Below are 16,777 nucleotides of genomic sequence, written 5' to 3' on the forward strand. Positions count from 1 at the left end.
ATGTAAGGAGAGCACTCTGTGCAGGTTCTAGGGGATGGTTCCTGTGTCTAGGCCAAGTAGTCCAGAGAGGGGAGATTTCTTATACCTTTGCTCTTTTTTGCAGTCTCACATCTGTTTTCTTATACCAGCAGTAAATCCTTCTACAAAGAAAAGAAGACCATCTTATCAGAGAAGAGGAAATCAGAGTGAGGAGCACTGTATTTATTAGATAACCCTGTTCTGTATCCGGCCACAGCCCAAATTCCACTCCTGTGACACATACCCAGTGGTAAGCTAGGGCCTGCTCACGGAGGTGCCCATCTCTTCCCAACTCCATTGTCTTAGTCATCTAGTGCTGCTATAACAAAAATACCACAAGTGGATGGTTTTAACAAAGGGAAGTTTATTTCCTCACAGTAAAAACCCAGACCCAGTGCCTCACAGTAAAGTAGACTAAAAGTCCAAATTCAGGGTGTCAGCTCCAGGGAAAGGCTTTCTCTCTCTGTTGGCTCTGGAAGAAGGTCCCCATCCCCAGTCTTCCCTTGCTCTGGGAACATCTCAGGGCAGGGACCATAGGTCCAAATGACACGCTCTGCTCCCAGTACCGCTTTCTTGATGGTATGAGGTTCCTCTGTCTCTCTGCTTGCTCCTCTCTTTTATATCTCAAAAGAGATTGCCTCAAGACACAATCCAATCTTGTAGATTGAGACCTGCCTTAGTAACACAACTGCTGCCCATCCTCCCTCATTAACATCATAGAGGCAGATTTACAACATAAAGGAAAATCACACCATACAGGGAAGCATGGCCCAGTCAAATTGATACACACATTTTTGGGGGGACATAATTCAATCCTTGACATTCATGTTCAGTGATATCACATCTGTACCTTGAAATTGACCATGGGGAAGGTATTTACACCATGTAATCAGCAAATGAGGTCCCTGGGTGGCACAGCTTGCACCCAACTACTAACGTAAGGGTTGGGAGTTCAAACCTATGCAGATTACAGCCAAGAAAACCCTGTAGAGCAATTCGCTCTGTGACACATGAGGCCACCATGAATCGGAGTAGACTGGACGCCAGTGGATAATCAGCAAATGCTGCAAATCATGGTTGATTTGTTTGTTCATTTGTTTATATGTTTGTTTTGTCTTTTGGAGAGCCAGCTTACCAGCACACCGCTGCATGTCCCCTTGAGCTGCCTTCCCGAGAGGATGACAAGCCTTGTGCCATTCCGCTCTCTCCATGAATTGCATTTAGGATAATGCAGAATACACACTTATGTTCCCTCATGCTTCCCTCCAGAGCCATTATCAGCTGTCAAGCAGAACGTTGATTATGAACGTTTTCACTCCAAAGAGGCACTAAACTACTGAAGTTGACTGTCTCACAACCTCCCTCATCCCATCAAACACAGATTCAGCATTCCTTCCCATCTGCTGACTCTCCCCAAACCTTCCAACTCAGACTATTGACTCTCTCAGTCCTCCCAGCCCTGTTGAATCCTCTACTCCTGGAGTCAGTTATAGTTAAATCTGCTTTTAGATCCCATCCTGACCACTGTAGAGTTCACTTTAAGCCTCAGTTTTATCATCTATAAAATGGGGATTATAGTAGTGCTAACCTCAAGAATTGGTTTGAGGATCAAACTTTTTGAAAGTATGTGAAGCACAGAGCAGTCCTTGGCATGAAAGCAGAAGTTGCTATTGTTACTCACTCCTCTTAGCAAGCAACGGATGCTCTCAGCTGCTGTAACGCTCCCCTGCTACCTGGCCCTACGAGGGGATAATATAAATAGAACATGTGCACCATCCACATTCCCTACCTTCTTAGCGTGCTCACATGCACTCTTTATTCTAGAAGGCCTTTCCCTGCCTGTCTTACACATACTTCACAACCCTACTCAAATGCCACCTTCTATATGACATATGTGCTGATCCTCCCAGCTGCAGTTAAACTCTGATTTCTTTGCTTTCCCAGAGGCCATTGGGTTACTTAAAAGGCAGCATCCCTTTTCCTCTCCCACTTTCTTGACTTTGCCTGGAATGTTGGTAGAACTCCACTTCTTAGGGCAAGGTATAGAAAATTGTTCTTAAAGTGTAAATGTGCTCTGGGAGGGATACTCATTAATGCACTGTCAGCCATTTGCCCCAGAATTATGGAATCATAGCATTGGAAGTGCTCCTGGAGAACATGTAGTCTGACCCACCCACCTCAAAGAAGAAAAAAGAGAGGCCTGGCAAGTGACTTACCCCAGGTCAGACAGCTGGCTTAGGACTTGATGCTTTGACTACATAGCCTAGTGTTCTTTTCCACCTGTGATGGTTAGTTTTATACGTCAGCCTGGCTAACCAGCTATTTGGTCAAACACTAACTGAGGTGTGGCCGTAGAGGTATTTTTTACAGGTAACAGCTATAATCAATTGACTTTAAGTAAAGGAGATTACTTTCATCATGTGGGTGTGCGTCATCCAATCAGTTGAAGGCCTTAAGAGCAAAAACTGAGGTCTCCTGGTAGAGGGGAAATCCTGCAGGGGCAACTCCTGCCGGGTTCCCGGGCTGCTGCACTGCCCTACAGATTTCTGAATCAATACTATAACATTAACTCCTGCCCTACAGACTTGTCAGAAGCACAATCATGGGAGCCAATTTCTTTCCATGAATAAATGAATGAACGAGATCAAAATAAATTCTACTTGGTTCTGTTTCTCTGGAGAACCTTGACTGATACAACAACCCACCAGGTTCCTAGAGGAACAGGACAAAGACTGAGGAAGTTAGGTTGTGGACAACGGTCTAAGTGTGGAGAGCTTTCAAAGCAGGCAGATGAGGGCAGCAAGGACAACACGAGGACATGGGAATAAGGGCAAGAAGAAAATCAGGCAAAGGGTTTAGAAAGAGTTTCTGGAGCAAAAGGCCTGAAGAGAAATTATCTGCTTGCTTCATTGTTTTGTCCAGATTGACAACAACAACCTGGCCCTATCAACAGCCTGGCCCAGGGGCAAAAGGCTTACCCTGCCTTCAGGGAAGTATCCTCACTCTGCTATTCAGGATGTGGGCTTTTTACATTTCCTAATCTACGGCAGTGAGAGAGAGAGTGAGATTTTAGGCTTGAGGATGTCTTTCAAGGACAGGAGTGGGTTTTTTTTAATGGCTACACACAGGTTCCTGTCCTTGAAAGACATCCTCAAGCCTAAAATCTCACTCTCTCTTTCACTGCCGTAGAGTCGATTACCGACTCATAGCAACCCTATAGGACAGAGTAGAACTGCCCCATAGAGTTTCCAAGGAGTGCCTGGTGGATTCAAACTGCCAACCTTTTGGTTAGCAGCTGTAGCTCTTAACCATTACACCACCAGGGTATAAAAAATAAAAAAAATAGCCACCACCAATTCCCCTCCTCTATTCACCTTCTATTTCTTTATCTTGCTGTATGTTCTTCAGCTTCAGTAGGTCTCTTCTTACCGAAAATTATGTCATTCACCCATTCATTTTCTCCTTTATTATCTGCTCCCCATCTCCACTAGAAGAGAACCTTGAAGGTAGGGAATTTTGTCTTGTCCTAGTATAGTATGGATAACATTGCAAAGAATGGGAATTCCAGAACACTTAATTGTGCTCATGAGGAGCCTGTACATAGATCAAGAGGCAGTTGTTCGATCAGAACAAGGGGACACTGTGTAGTGTAAAGTCAGGAAAGGGGTGCATCAGGGTTATATCCTTTCACCATACTTATTCAATCAGTATGCTGAAGCAAATAAATTGAGAAGCTGGACTGTATGAAGAAGAACAGGGCATCAGGATTGGAGGAAAACTCATTAACAGGCTGCATTATGCAGATGACACAACCTTGCTTGCTGAAAATGAGGACTTGAAGCACTTACTAATGAAGATCAAAGACCACAGCCTTCAGTATGTATTACACCTCAACATAAAGAAAAACAAAAATCCTCACAACTGGACCAATAAGCAACATCATGATAAACAGAGAAAAGATTGAGTTGGTTAAGAATTTCATTTTACTTGGATCCACAATCAACACACATGAAAGCAGTAGTCAAGAAATCAAAAGAGGCACTGCACTGAGCAAATCTGCTGCAAAAGACCTCTTTAGAGTGTTGAAAAGCAAAGATGTCACCTTGAAAAACTAAGGTGTGCCTGACCCAAGCCATGGTGTTTTCAGTCCCCTCATATGCATGCAGAAGCTGGACAATGAATAAGGAAGACCGAAGACTTGACACCTTTGAATTGTGGCATTGGAGAAGAATGTTGAATATACCATGGACTGCCAGAAGAACACATAAATCTTCCTTGGAAGAAGTACAACCAGAATGCTCCTTAGAAACAAGGATGGCCGGGCTACATCTCACATACTTTCGACATGTTATCAGGTGCCTCCAGTCCTTGGAGAAGGACATCGTGCTTGGTAAAGAAGAGGGTCAGCAAAAAAGAGGAAGACCCCCACTTATTTCCCAGTGTCCCTGCTTTGACTTTGTTTTAAAGAAAATATCAGAGAAACCCAAATTGAGAGAAATTCTACAAAATACCTGACTTCAGTGCTATGGCTGCTAACCAAGAGGTCAGCAGTTTGAATCCTCCAGGGGCAACTTGGAAACTCTGTTGGGCAGTTCTACTTTGTCCTATAGGGTCACTATGAGTCGGAATCGACTCGAGGGCAATGGGTTTTTTTATGGGTTACTCTAGAAAACTGTCAAGGTCATGAAAAACAAAGAAAGACAGACCAGATGAGAATAAGGTGACATGATAACTAAATGCAATGTGGCAGCCTGGACTGGATCCGGGAGCAGAAAAAGGACATTAGTGGAAAAGTTGATAAAATCTGAATAAAGTCTGGAGTTTAGCTAATAATAATGACCAATGTTGATATCTTAACTTGGCGAATGTACCATGGTCATGTCAGATGCTAACATTAGAGGAACCTGACGCTGGGACTCTGTATTCCCTTTGCAACTTTTCTATAACATTATCTAAAATCTGAAAGTAAGAACACCGATGAGTTCTTACTTTCACTCCAGCTCAGCAGTGCATTTAATGTTCTCATTTTTAAATCCATATTTTAGTTGTTTCATTTGGGAGGTTCCTTTAGGGTATCTATTATACCTACCATACCACCAGAAATAGAAGCAACTTAGCCAGGGAAGAAGAGACCAGAATCATAAAAACCAAATTAGGCAGTTTTTTGTTTGGTTTTGCTTTGTTTCTTTTAGGGTTTTCATTGGCTGATTTTTTGGAAGAAGATCACCAGGCCTTTCTCCCTTGTCTGTCTTAGTCTAGAAGCTCTGCTGAAACCCATTCAGCCTCATAGCAACACATAAGCCTCCACTGACAGGTGGGTGGTGACTGTACATGAGATGGACCGGCCAGAAACAGAACCCAGGTCTCCCACGTAAAAGGTAAGAATTCTACCACTGGACCACCACTGTTCTCATCAAATGAGGCTATTTTAAGAAATGAAATATCATGGAATCAGACTAAAAGTGTTTAAAGAACCAGGACCCAGAGGGAAAGGGACATTTTTTTTTTTATGGTACTATAGATGAAGGTTTACAGAGCAAATTAGTTTCTCGTTAAACAATTATTATACATACTTTTTTTTTTTTACATAGGTTGCCAACCCTGCAACATGTCAACGGTCTCCCCTTCTCTACCTTGGTTTCCCCATTACGAAGTTTCCTGTCTTCTTGTCCTTGCTCTTTTAGTCTCATTTTGTTTTTTGGGCCTGTCTTATCTTTGGCTGCAGGGTGAACCTCAGGAGTGACTTCAGTACTGAGTTAAAAGGGTGTCCAGGGGCCCCAGAAAGGGACATTTGAAAGAACACAAATGGTAGCAGTTACAGAAAAGTAAGATCAGTTGACGTTTAACCCACAGCAATGGGAGATTACTCAATCAAACCTGTCTCCCCACTTTATTCAGATTTTATCAGCTTTTCCACTAATGTCCTTTTTCTGCTCCCGGAGCCAGTCCAGTCTAACATTGCATTCAGTTATCATGTCACCTTATTTTCCTCTGGTCTGTCTTTCCTTATTTTTCATGACCTTGACATTATTACCACTATGCTATAAAAATAATAAAAGGCCCCCCCCCCCAAAAAAAAAAAGCCAACATTTCCCTTGAGTAGAGTTAGTCCCTGAAACTCTACATGATGTCTTTGCATTAGGCCTGTCTGCGTGGAAAGCATTCAGGCTACAACCCTCTGTCTGCAGCCACCTGGAGGGGCAGGAGGCATCCTGTGACCCCGAGTTCATTCCCACTGCCCGCAACATTCCCAGAACTGCACAATGTCCTCGTCTATTAGTACCACAGTTTTCCTGAGAGGTCCTGGGACATAATCAATTGTTTTCCTTCAAAGTGCTCACTCCCTGAAAAAGCCCAGTGTTCTTACTGACCCGGCACTTAGATAATGCTCTGAAGGAAATCGACACAGCACGTTGGCTGTTCAGATCCGGAATTTGGTTAACCAACAAGGTCATAAAGACACAGAGACCTGCTGCTGTCTTTGCCAATGTTGCAAAAAGACTGTGCTAGAGCCTCAACTTGAGCCAATGCCCCATTGCAAAGCCTGAAAGGGCAGGGGACTGGCGGACCTCTAGCCTTGTTGGTCCCTGAGATTATGGGTCAGTGGGCAGAGTCTTCAGACTTAGGAAGCTCCTAGGACCTCTCCCAGCCCAACAAAGCCCAGTCCCAATCTCTCACAAAGCTGAAGAAACAAATAAGAGTAGAACTGCACCATGTGGTTTCCAAGGAGTGGCTGGTGGATTTGGACTGCTGACCTTTTTGTTAGCAGCTGAGCTCTTAACCACTGCGGGACCAGGGCTCCAGACAAGATACAGGTTACCCCCAAATTCACCCAGAGAGACCTGAAATGATGCAGGTGTTAGGGACTTGCTAGAATCGCAGACCTTGCAGCAGAGCAAATGGAATATGTCCAGAAGCAGATGTACCTCCTCTAAGGAAGTAAGGTACACTTTCTTTCTCTCTCTCCATATATATATATATATCTTTATAGAGGCACACATATATATGTATATATATATATATATGTATTTATAAAAAGCCAGCCCGTTGCCATCAAGTCAATTCCGACTCATAGTGACACTGCAGGACAGAGCAGAACTGCCCCATAGGGTTTCCAAGGAGTGGCTGGTGGGTTCAAACTGCTGACATTTTGGTTAGCAGCCGAGCTCTTAACCATTGCACCACCAGGGTTCCATATATATCTACAGTGACATATATAAAGATATGTCTCTGTCTCTGTCTCTCTACATATATATGCATAGACAGAGAGATTGAAAAATAAATAGAAGTTCTATTTTTTTCCCCATACCTGAGTGGGTCATCTCATGAAGTTCATGTTGGAGATCACTGCCTTTGACAACATTGTCCTCTGCTGACTTAGCCTTACTTGCCAATGGGACAAGGTTGGCCAGTGGAGTTGTCACAAGAGGATTCTTCTTTGTGCATATTCATACTTAGAAATCCACATAGGAACCGAGTCCCAGGGTGACGAAAGTGGTTGGAACTCTAATAGTCCATGGGTTTCTGAAATATAGAAATGTGTCTGATGCTCCCAAACTGAGTTTGGGTACAAAGAAAAGGCAATGGGGCCTCCAAGAGGGAAGTCACAGTAAAGGAGGGCCAGAGAGGAGGGCAGATGCTGGGGTGGGAAGTACATGTGTGAGTTCCTGCAGCCAGGTTACATGAGATCCAGGCAGTTTTACTATGAAACTTCTGCTTACTGAATGCAAAGCTGGGAAGAGATTATACTCCCTCTTCCTGTGGGGACATTGTTGGACAAATTGACAAAGACCTACCTTGAGTAGGTGGGCGTTGCTGCTTGATGATAGCCCTACCCTTGCAGGTCTATGAGGGCTTGAGCTAGAAGGTCAAAGCACAGCCATACTGGGGTGTTATATGTTGACTTCTGTCCCCTAAAAAGATATGCAAGTCCTAAGCCCTGGTACCTGTGAATGTGACCTTATTTAGAAATAGGGTCTTTGCAGATGTACTTAGTTAACGTGAGGTCATATTAGAGTAAGGTGGGCCCTACTCCAACATGACTGGTGTCCTTACATGAGGAGGAGAAGAGACAGAGACAGACACAGAGGGAGACAGCCATGTGACTGTGCAGGCAAAGACTGGAGTGATGCTATCACAAGCCAAGGAACACCTGGCCAACTAGAAGCTCGAAGAGACGAGAAAGGATATTTCGTTAGAAACTTTGGAGAGAGCATGGCCATATTGACACACTAAATTTAGTCTTCTGGCCTACAGAACTGTGAGAGAGTAATTGTCTGTTGTTTTCAGCCATCTGCTATGTGGCATTTTGTGACATCAGCCCCAGGAATAGATGTACAGGGTACGAGAGAAAGCCCTTACACACTGAGGACCAAGTACCCAGCCCCAGAGCGTGTCTTTCACCTCCAAAGGGTGACTCTGATGTCTGAGCTAGAGAAGATGTCCCAGTGCTCTGCCTTGTGGAGAGGGGGAGCCTGTTTCATAGATAATGGTAGCTCCAGCAGCACCCGTAGTGGGAAAGAAGTTCGGAGGGCAGGGTGACACCCTGGTGGAAATTTCAGGCTTGGGGCTGTTGGGTGGTCCTGTCTTGGCCAGCAGCAGAGTCATAAAAAATGACCAGAACCAATTTCTGGATGCATGCGAACACCCCTGGAGGTTCCCAGGAAAAAAAAAAACTGGAAAAAGAACCCTGGAAGTGATTCTGTTTTCTGCAGCCAGAAAGGATATTTTTATAACTATGATTTCATTTGTATGAGCAGGAGAGTGAGACCGAGGCATGCCTGTTATGCACCCCTAGACTGTCCTGCTAGAGCCATGAAATTAAGTTTGAGGACAGTGCCATAAAAACAAACTCACAGATCCTGGTCACCTTACCAGATACCCCGCTAAAACAAATGATGTAGTGGCAGTTAGTGCAATAGCTTCCTTTAAGAACATCACAAAAACATCTGTAGGAACAAAATAAACAATCCCATGCTTTTGGCAGAAGAGCCGAACCAAGTGTGGAAACCAAATAATCAGCTGCCAGCATGGAGGCTTCAACATGCCATTCTCCTCCAGTCTGTGCCAAAACCTCCCTAAAATTCAGGAAAGAAATAAAAAAGTTAAAAAAAAAAAAAAAAAGAAAGGAAAAAATCCACATAGCCAAAGAGACTTGAGGAGGAGACGATAGCAGACAATTGTTGTCAACAAAACTTGAGAACTGGAAGGTGGAGGGCAGCTGACTTACCAGACTAGGGAAAGCTGAAACTTTAACCTGCAGGAAAGGAAGACACGAAAGCAAGCTATTATTCCCCTGAAGAATCCGGAAAAAACCCAGGTGTTCAAGTTACTGGTCCCTTAGAAGGCAAGAAAAATAGGAGGACTGACTGGAAGGCTTTGTAAGTAGCATTGAGATCCCCAGATTCAGTCTCCTACTTCATGCAGTCAAGTGGCTGTCCCTTCCCCATTGCCTCAGAAGACTGGAGGCTTAGAGAGGCTGAACAAGACAGTCTTTGGACCCCCAAAACAGCTGAAGGCAGAACAAGAGCCTTACTGCAAAAAGGAAATTTAGGTGAAGTCTGCACATTGAACAATGAGTCTCCCAAATCTTCCCTCCCATTTGGCAGGCAGAAGGTTGGAGGCCAAGGAAGAAGATTAGAGTCGAACTGCCCAATATGGCAGCCACTAGCCACATGTGATGGAATCCCTGGGTGGCGCAAAAGGTTAAGCACTGGGCTGCTAACTGAAAGGTTGGTTAGCAGTTCAAACCCGACCAGAGGCTCCTCTGAAGAAAGGCCTAGCAATCTGCTTCTGGGAGGTTACAGCCATTGAAAACCCTGTGGAGCACAGTTCTACTCTGACACTCATGGGGTCCCCAGGAGTCAGAGTTGACAGCAACTGGCAAAAACACTTATGGCTATTTAAATTTAAATTTAATACCTTTGAATAAAATTAAAAATTTTACTTTTTCGCCTGCACTGGTGACATTTCAAGTGTACAAAAGCCACGTGTGACTAACATCTACCATAGTGGATAGTGCTGATATTGAACATTTGCATGGCCACACAAAGCTCTGTTGGACAACACTAGCTTAGAGGATCCCTCTCTGAGGAAACTGACTGGGTTCAAAGAAAAGACCGAAAGAAAGTGACATTTGCTGACAACCCACCGTGAAACGCAACAGTTAACAAGCCCCATTCATGCAAACAGAGGCTCTTATCAGCAAATTAGTGTCTCATTCTTAAACATTAAAGGGCAAATTGAAATTGCCAAACATTCAAGAAAAGTCCTAACCATGAGAGATAAAGGGAAATAATATAAGGTATGTTGTCTCCCTAGAGGAAAAAATAAAAACCTGTTGCCGTTGAGTCGATTTCGACTCATAGCAACCCTATAGGACAGAGTAGAACTGCACCATAGAGTTTCCAAGGAGCACTTGGATTCGAACTGCTGACCTTTTGGTTAGCAGCTGTAGCACTCAACCACTACGCCACCAGGGTTTCCGAGCGGGGGGAAATAGGAGAGTATAAAAATATATGTTCTTGCTGCTAGCTGCTATCGAGTGCACAATTGAACGGAACACTTCCTGGTCCTGTGCCATCCCCTTGATCCATTCCATTGTGATCCACAGGGTTTTTTCACTGGCTGATTTTCAGAAGTCGATCACGAGACCTTTTTTTCCAGTCTGTTTCTTAGTCTGGAATCTCTGCTGAAACCTGTTCGGCATCATAACAACACGCAAGCCTCCACTGACAGGCAGTGGCTGTGCTTGAGATTCCTTGGCTGGGAATAGAACCCAGACCTCCTGCACAGGCAGTGAGAATTCTACCACTGAACTATCAATACCTCAGAAAAATATTTAGGCAAATAAAAATTGCATAGCTTAGATGGTAAGGCCTCTTAGAAACTCAAACAGAAAAAAAGTTTTAAAAAGGTGAAAAATCTAGGATAATTAGAGTATGAATTCACAAGATCCAGCTTTCAACTAAAAGGAGTTCCAGAAGAAGAGAACTGAAAAAGGAAGGGAGAAAACTATTACACAAATAATAGAACACTATATTCTAGAACTTTCCGGGTTGAAAGAGCCCACTGAGTGTATAGCGCCATGAACAAAACATATACTAAGGTGCATCATCATGATATTTTTTGAACACTGGAGATAAAGAAAAGACCCCCAAGACTTCCTGAGAGCAAATCAAGTCACATACAAAGAATCAGGTATCAGGATCACATTAGTGTCACCAAAAGTAATACTGAAAGCTAGAAGACAGGAAAGCATCACCTTTAAAATGCTAAGGAAACATGACTTTTCACCTAAAATTCTCTACCCAGTCAAATTAATGGAAACCCTGATGGCATAGTGGTTAAGTGCTATGGCTGCTAACCAAAGGTTCGGCAGTTTGAATCCACCAGGTGCTCCTTGGAAACGCTATGGGGCAGTTCTACTCTGTCCTATAGAGTCGCTATGAGTTGGAATTGACTCGACGGCAATGGGTCTGGTTTTTCGTTGGGTCAAATTAATAATCAAGGGTAGGGGTAGAATAAAAACACTTTCAGATATGCAGTGGGTCAAATATTCACATCCTGTGTCAGTCAATGTGAGCAGGAAGCAGGTGGCCCACTCAAATTAAGGAGAGCTTAACTATTTACAGGAATAGTTACTGGGTAGTGCAAATAGTTAACATGCTAAACTACTAACCAAAAGGTTGGAGGTTCAGGATCACCCAGAGACACCTCAGAAAAAGGGCCTGGAGGTTGACTTCCAAAAAAATCAGCTATTGAAAACCCTAGGGAGCATCCTTCTACTCTGACACACATGGGGTTGCCATGAGTCAGAATCGACTCGATGACAACTGGTTTAACTATTTACAAATGTGTGGTCAGGGTTAAGAGAAACCAGCAAGGAATGGTTAAGTACCTTAAGGGTGGCAGGAGCAGGGAGCTGTTACCAGCTAAGTCCTGAAAGCACAAGGGGTGGGAGTGGTTCCTGATCTTGGAGAAACAGACAGCTGCAGCTAGAGTGGGCAGCCACCTAGAGAACTTGTGGCTACTATCCACTCACAGCTCTGCAAGGAGGGAGCTGGGGAACAAATGCTCCTGTTTCCTTCCTCCCACTTCCATCCACTTTGGTAGCTCCCATTGGCCAAAGCCAACCAGAAGACAGAGACCAAGTCTGCCTGTTGACACAGTCCATGAAAATCCGTTCCCCAGGGCACAGGCAGGTGGAGAGTGCTCTGGAGTGACAACGGGAGAATTTCCAGCAAACCTTTATGGACCACCACTGATAGACAGGTGGTGGCTGCTCTCGAGGTGCATTGGCTGGGAATCAAACCCAGATCTCCTGTATAGGAGGTGAGAATTCTACCACTGAACTTATTTTTATTTTTTGCTTTAGAGTCTGTTTCTGGGATCCATGTCTGTTTCTTCTTTGGTTTATGCCTCCATTTTACAGAATCACATCTTCCAGTGATGCAGCTCCAAATTGCAAATTTCCAAATTTGTGAGGAAAGCTGAAACTAAACTAATAGTTGTTATGTTTAAGAACTAAGAGATTATACGTGACAGACTGACTTGATTTGTAAACGTTCACTTAAAGCTCAATAAAATTTATTAAAAAAAAAAAAAAGAAAGAAAGAAAATACCTCAAGGGGGGAGGGCACAGTTGGCAAACAAACACAGAAAAAAAAAATGAGTGTCATTTACATTAAAATATGGTATTTGTAGAGTCTTTTTTATTTTCTATATATACAATCGTATTTTCTGCAAATACAGTTTTGAATCTTTCAGAAAAAAAAGAACTAAGAGATTATCAGCTTTGTCAGAGAGCTTAAGAATGCATTCATGATAGATACATTAAAAATACACAAATTAAAAAGGAGGTAATAATTAACTCCAAATAAAATAAGAAGTTGTATAGGAAGGAAATAAAATTATGATGCACTATTTACACAAAAAAAAAAAAAAAATTTTTTTTTTTTTTTTTTTTTTATTTACACAGCTATAGGGTCACTATGAGTTGGAATTGAGTGGACAGCAATGGGCTTACTGTGGTAGGCAAAATAGTGTCTTCCCAAAAGATGTCCACATTCTAATCCCCAGAACTTGGGACTACGTTACCTACATGGCCAAAGGGGTCTGCCAGATGTGATTAAGGATCTTGAGATGGGGGAGAGTCTCCTGGGTTATCCAGGTGAGCCCAATACAATCACAAAGATTCTTATAAGTGAAGTAGGGGGACAGACATGGCGGAGTCAGAGAAGGAGATGTGACAACCGAAGCAATGGTAAGAGAGATGCTATGTGAGAAATGCTCCAACAGCCATTGCTGTCTTTGAAGATGGAGGAAATGGACCATGAGCCAAGGAGTGTAGGCAGTTTCTAGAAGCTGGAAAAGGCATGAAACAGATTCTCCACTATAGTCTCCTCCACTGAGGTCTCCAGGAGGAACGCAGCCCCACCGAAGTCTTGATTTTAGTCTTATAATACCCATCGCCGACTTCTGACCTCCAGAACTGTCAGATAATAAATTTGTGTTGTTTTAAATCACTAGGTCTGTGGTAATTTGTTACAGCAACAGTATGAAACCAATACAATAGCTAAAGTAATATAATCAAAGAGTCAAAAATTGTGAAGAATTCATGACTTTGAATTCCGCCCACTGATTCTGTGACACTTCTCCTCTCAAAAAGTCCAAATTTTCTCTGCGTTAGTGATTCGTTTCTCAGGAATCGGATGCAGTGGGAGTGATGGTGTATGACTTCTGACGCTCAGTCACAAAACACATGGGGGCTCCTGCCTTGCGTCTTCTCAGATTACTCACTCTTGGGGAAGCCACTTGTCATGTGGTGAGGACACTCAAGCCGTCTGTAGAAAGGTCCAAAGGAGGAAGAACTGAGACCTCCTGTCAGCAACCAACACCAGCCTACCATTCCAGTGAATGTGCTGCCTTAAAATCAGAGCCCTCAGCCTCAGTCACGTGCAACCTTAGCAGACATCCTGAGCCAGAACCACCCAGCTAAGCCAGTCACCCCAAACTCTGGACCTACAAAAACTGTGAGATAATCGATGTTTATTATATTGAAGAATATGTTTCACGAAAATTTCTTGTGCAGTAATAGCTATCAGATGCATGACTAAGTTAGGAAGATGAAAGAGGGAAGTGTGTGTGTATGGTGAGTGGAGAGTGAGAAGCTAAGTCATTATTCTTCAGAGAAGAGACTCAACAGATATAGAAAAGTGAAAATCAGAAAATAGAGGCATAAGCAGATTACTTGGAATATAGAGGAAGAAACATCAAGAATTGAGAACAGGAGAGTGGGGTTCAAGTGCAGAAGAGACTGTTTTATTAATAATCCTAAGAATTATATCTGGCTTTTCATCTATGTATCCATCTATGTATCTATCTGTGTCTGTATCTATGTATCTATCTCTACCTACCTATCTATCATCTATCTACCTACCTATCTGCCTATACTATAATCTTATAAAATAAATGTTTAAAAAAGCAACTTCTGTGAACCTCCTCTCAGGGTCCAATATCAGAAACCATCTTGCTCAGAGAGGAGCAAGCTCCCAGCTCTTTGCTTCAACAAGAAAACTATTAAAAGGGAGTGTGCTGAGATGAAGAACAGCGGGTCCTAGGGGAAATACTCAGGGAGGAGAGTCTGACAGTCCACCAGAGTTAGATAATCTATCTGAAATAGCTAGTGAAGTCCAAGGGAACTTTAGCGGCATGGAAACTAACCTGCAACTTGAAACAAGGGTTAGAGTCTTCATGTTGAAAAGGACACTGGTCAAGGAGATGTTAGACAAGCATCAGAGTCCCTTCAGTGCCCTGGAGAAGATTCTCGTCCTCACAAAGCAGAAGTGGACTAGCTTAAAATATGGGTAAGTGGGTGGGAGAAAAGGACACTGGAGAAAAACTTAACTGGTTTTACATATATCTATTGGGCACCACGCTAAAGTGGTTCTTGTAGTGTTGCATTACTAAATTATCATCTGCCCAATTTAATGCACCTCACTGACTAAAGAGCCTGGGCTGAGCAGAAGACTATAAGAAATTCCCATTTGAATCACAACAGTTGACATTGTTGTTATTATTACATTATTCCATTTACTATCATCTTGATATATTGTTTTATAGTGTACATATATTTTAAATTATTGAAACTATAGTGTCAGGACTGGCTGCTGAGGGCCCAGATACACTGTCTCCTGAAGTTATGCCAGTTTCCTGTAAGTAAGCCACCAGCACTATAAGATTCCTAGTGTCCTGTATGTGTAGACCTTCAGTAACTGCCAAATGATGACGAGAATCATCATCATCTGCTCTCAATCTTGTATCTTTTCAGGGCAGCTTCTCCCATGAGAAGCTCATGGTGGTCTGCTGGAACAGTTCCTACAATCCTCTACCCTATGTTCTGAAGAAATTCCTTAGCTGGAAAAAGAGTTTAACGATACCAAGGTTTGGGGAGTTACCACTTCTGTTGGGTGGCCTCATTATTCACAAATGGGGATGCGCAGACAAGAGAACAGGAAAAGCCTAACCAGACTGAAGGGAGAACAACCCTTGGGACTGATATCCTCATTTGCTTCACACGGCTCTTTGCTTCCACTTGAAGTGTTTTCTTTTCGGTCTCTGGTCATATTTTAATCATTTTCCTGTCTGCCTGGCCTCATTAAATCCTGCCTTTCCCGACCCACATCTGATGCTTGGTCTCTAAGTTTTACCTCTCAGGCCTGGCTGACCCTTCCCGAGTTCCCTGGCCCTACTTTCTTCTCTTTCCTGCCTCTTCCCAGCTGTGTCTCTCTGATGTTCTGATGCCTAATTACTGAACTATGTAAGCACAGAAAGATGTCTCTATGTCCTTGTTTGCATCTATTCATTCATCTCCAGGTTTCTGTTGACTCCTAATCACCAGATGCTGTTGAATTGATGCTGACTCATGGTGACCTCATGTGTTGTAGAGTAGAACTGCATTGCATTCTGTAGGCTTTTCGAGGCTGTGACCTTCAGAAGCAGATCACCAGGCCTTTCTTCCAAGATGGGTATAAACCATCAACCTTTCGTTAGTAGTCAAGCGCTTAATCATTTGCACCTTCCGGAGACTCCTTCCATGGACTTCAGGAGTTCTTTATTTCACTACTCAAGATAGCAAATCCTAGTAAACCATTTCCAAGCAGACACTCGCCCCAGCCAGACTGGCTTAACTCACCTGCCTATTCCTGCATTTGTTAACATCCACTAGATGGTTTTTAAATACAAAAATGCATGCCCCCTAAAAGCCTTTGGAATCTCCATAAGGATAAAAGCGTATACTTACCACCAGATACTTAGGTGCCTTTCAAAAGTAAAGCCCCGTGTAAAGCCACCAACAATTTCTACATTGCTTGTGTAGACAACACACTCAGGCTTTGGGCCATAAACCCATCAACAAGAAGGGCAACAGAAGAGCAGAAGGCACGGTTGCTGCCCTTGGGGACCTTATGTGCTTGTGGGGAAATGCCCAGAGAAGGAACAGCTAAATGATCTAGCCAGTATAACTCACTCTAGAAGTCTTCAGAAAAGTCAAGTACCTACTTGAAACCAAGAGACAGGTTGCATTTTCAGACTGGAAACACAAGTCCCATGAAGAAAATGATCCCTATGACCTTGCTAAAAAAAAAAAATAAATAAAGGAGGAATAAAAGACAGTGTGGAAGTTCAGTGAACTCCACTTTCAGAAGAGGGCAAAATACCTTTGGGGCTTCCATTTATGACCCTAACCCAGCCCTAGGGG

This window comes from Elephas maximus, chromosome 1 (genome assembly GCF_024166365.1).
Source record: "Elephas maximus indicus isolate mEleMax1 chromosome 1, mEleMax1 primary haplotype, whole genome shotgun sequence".
NCBI lineage: Eukaryota > Metazoa > Chordata > Mammalia > Proboscidea > Elephantidae > Elephas > Elephas maximus.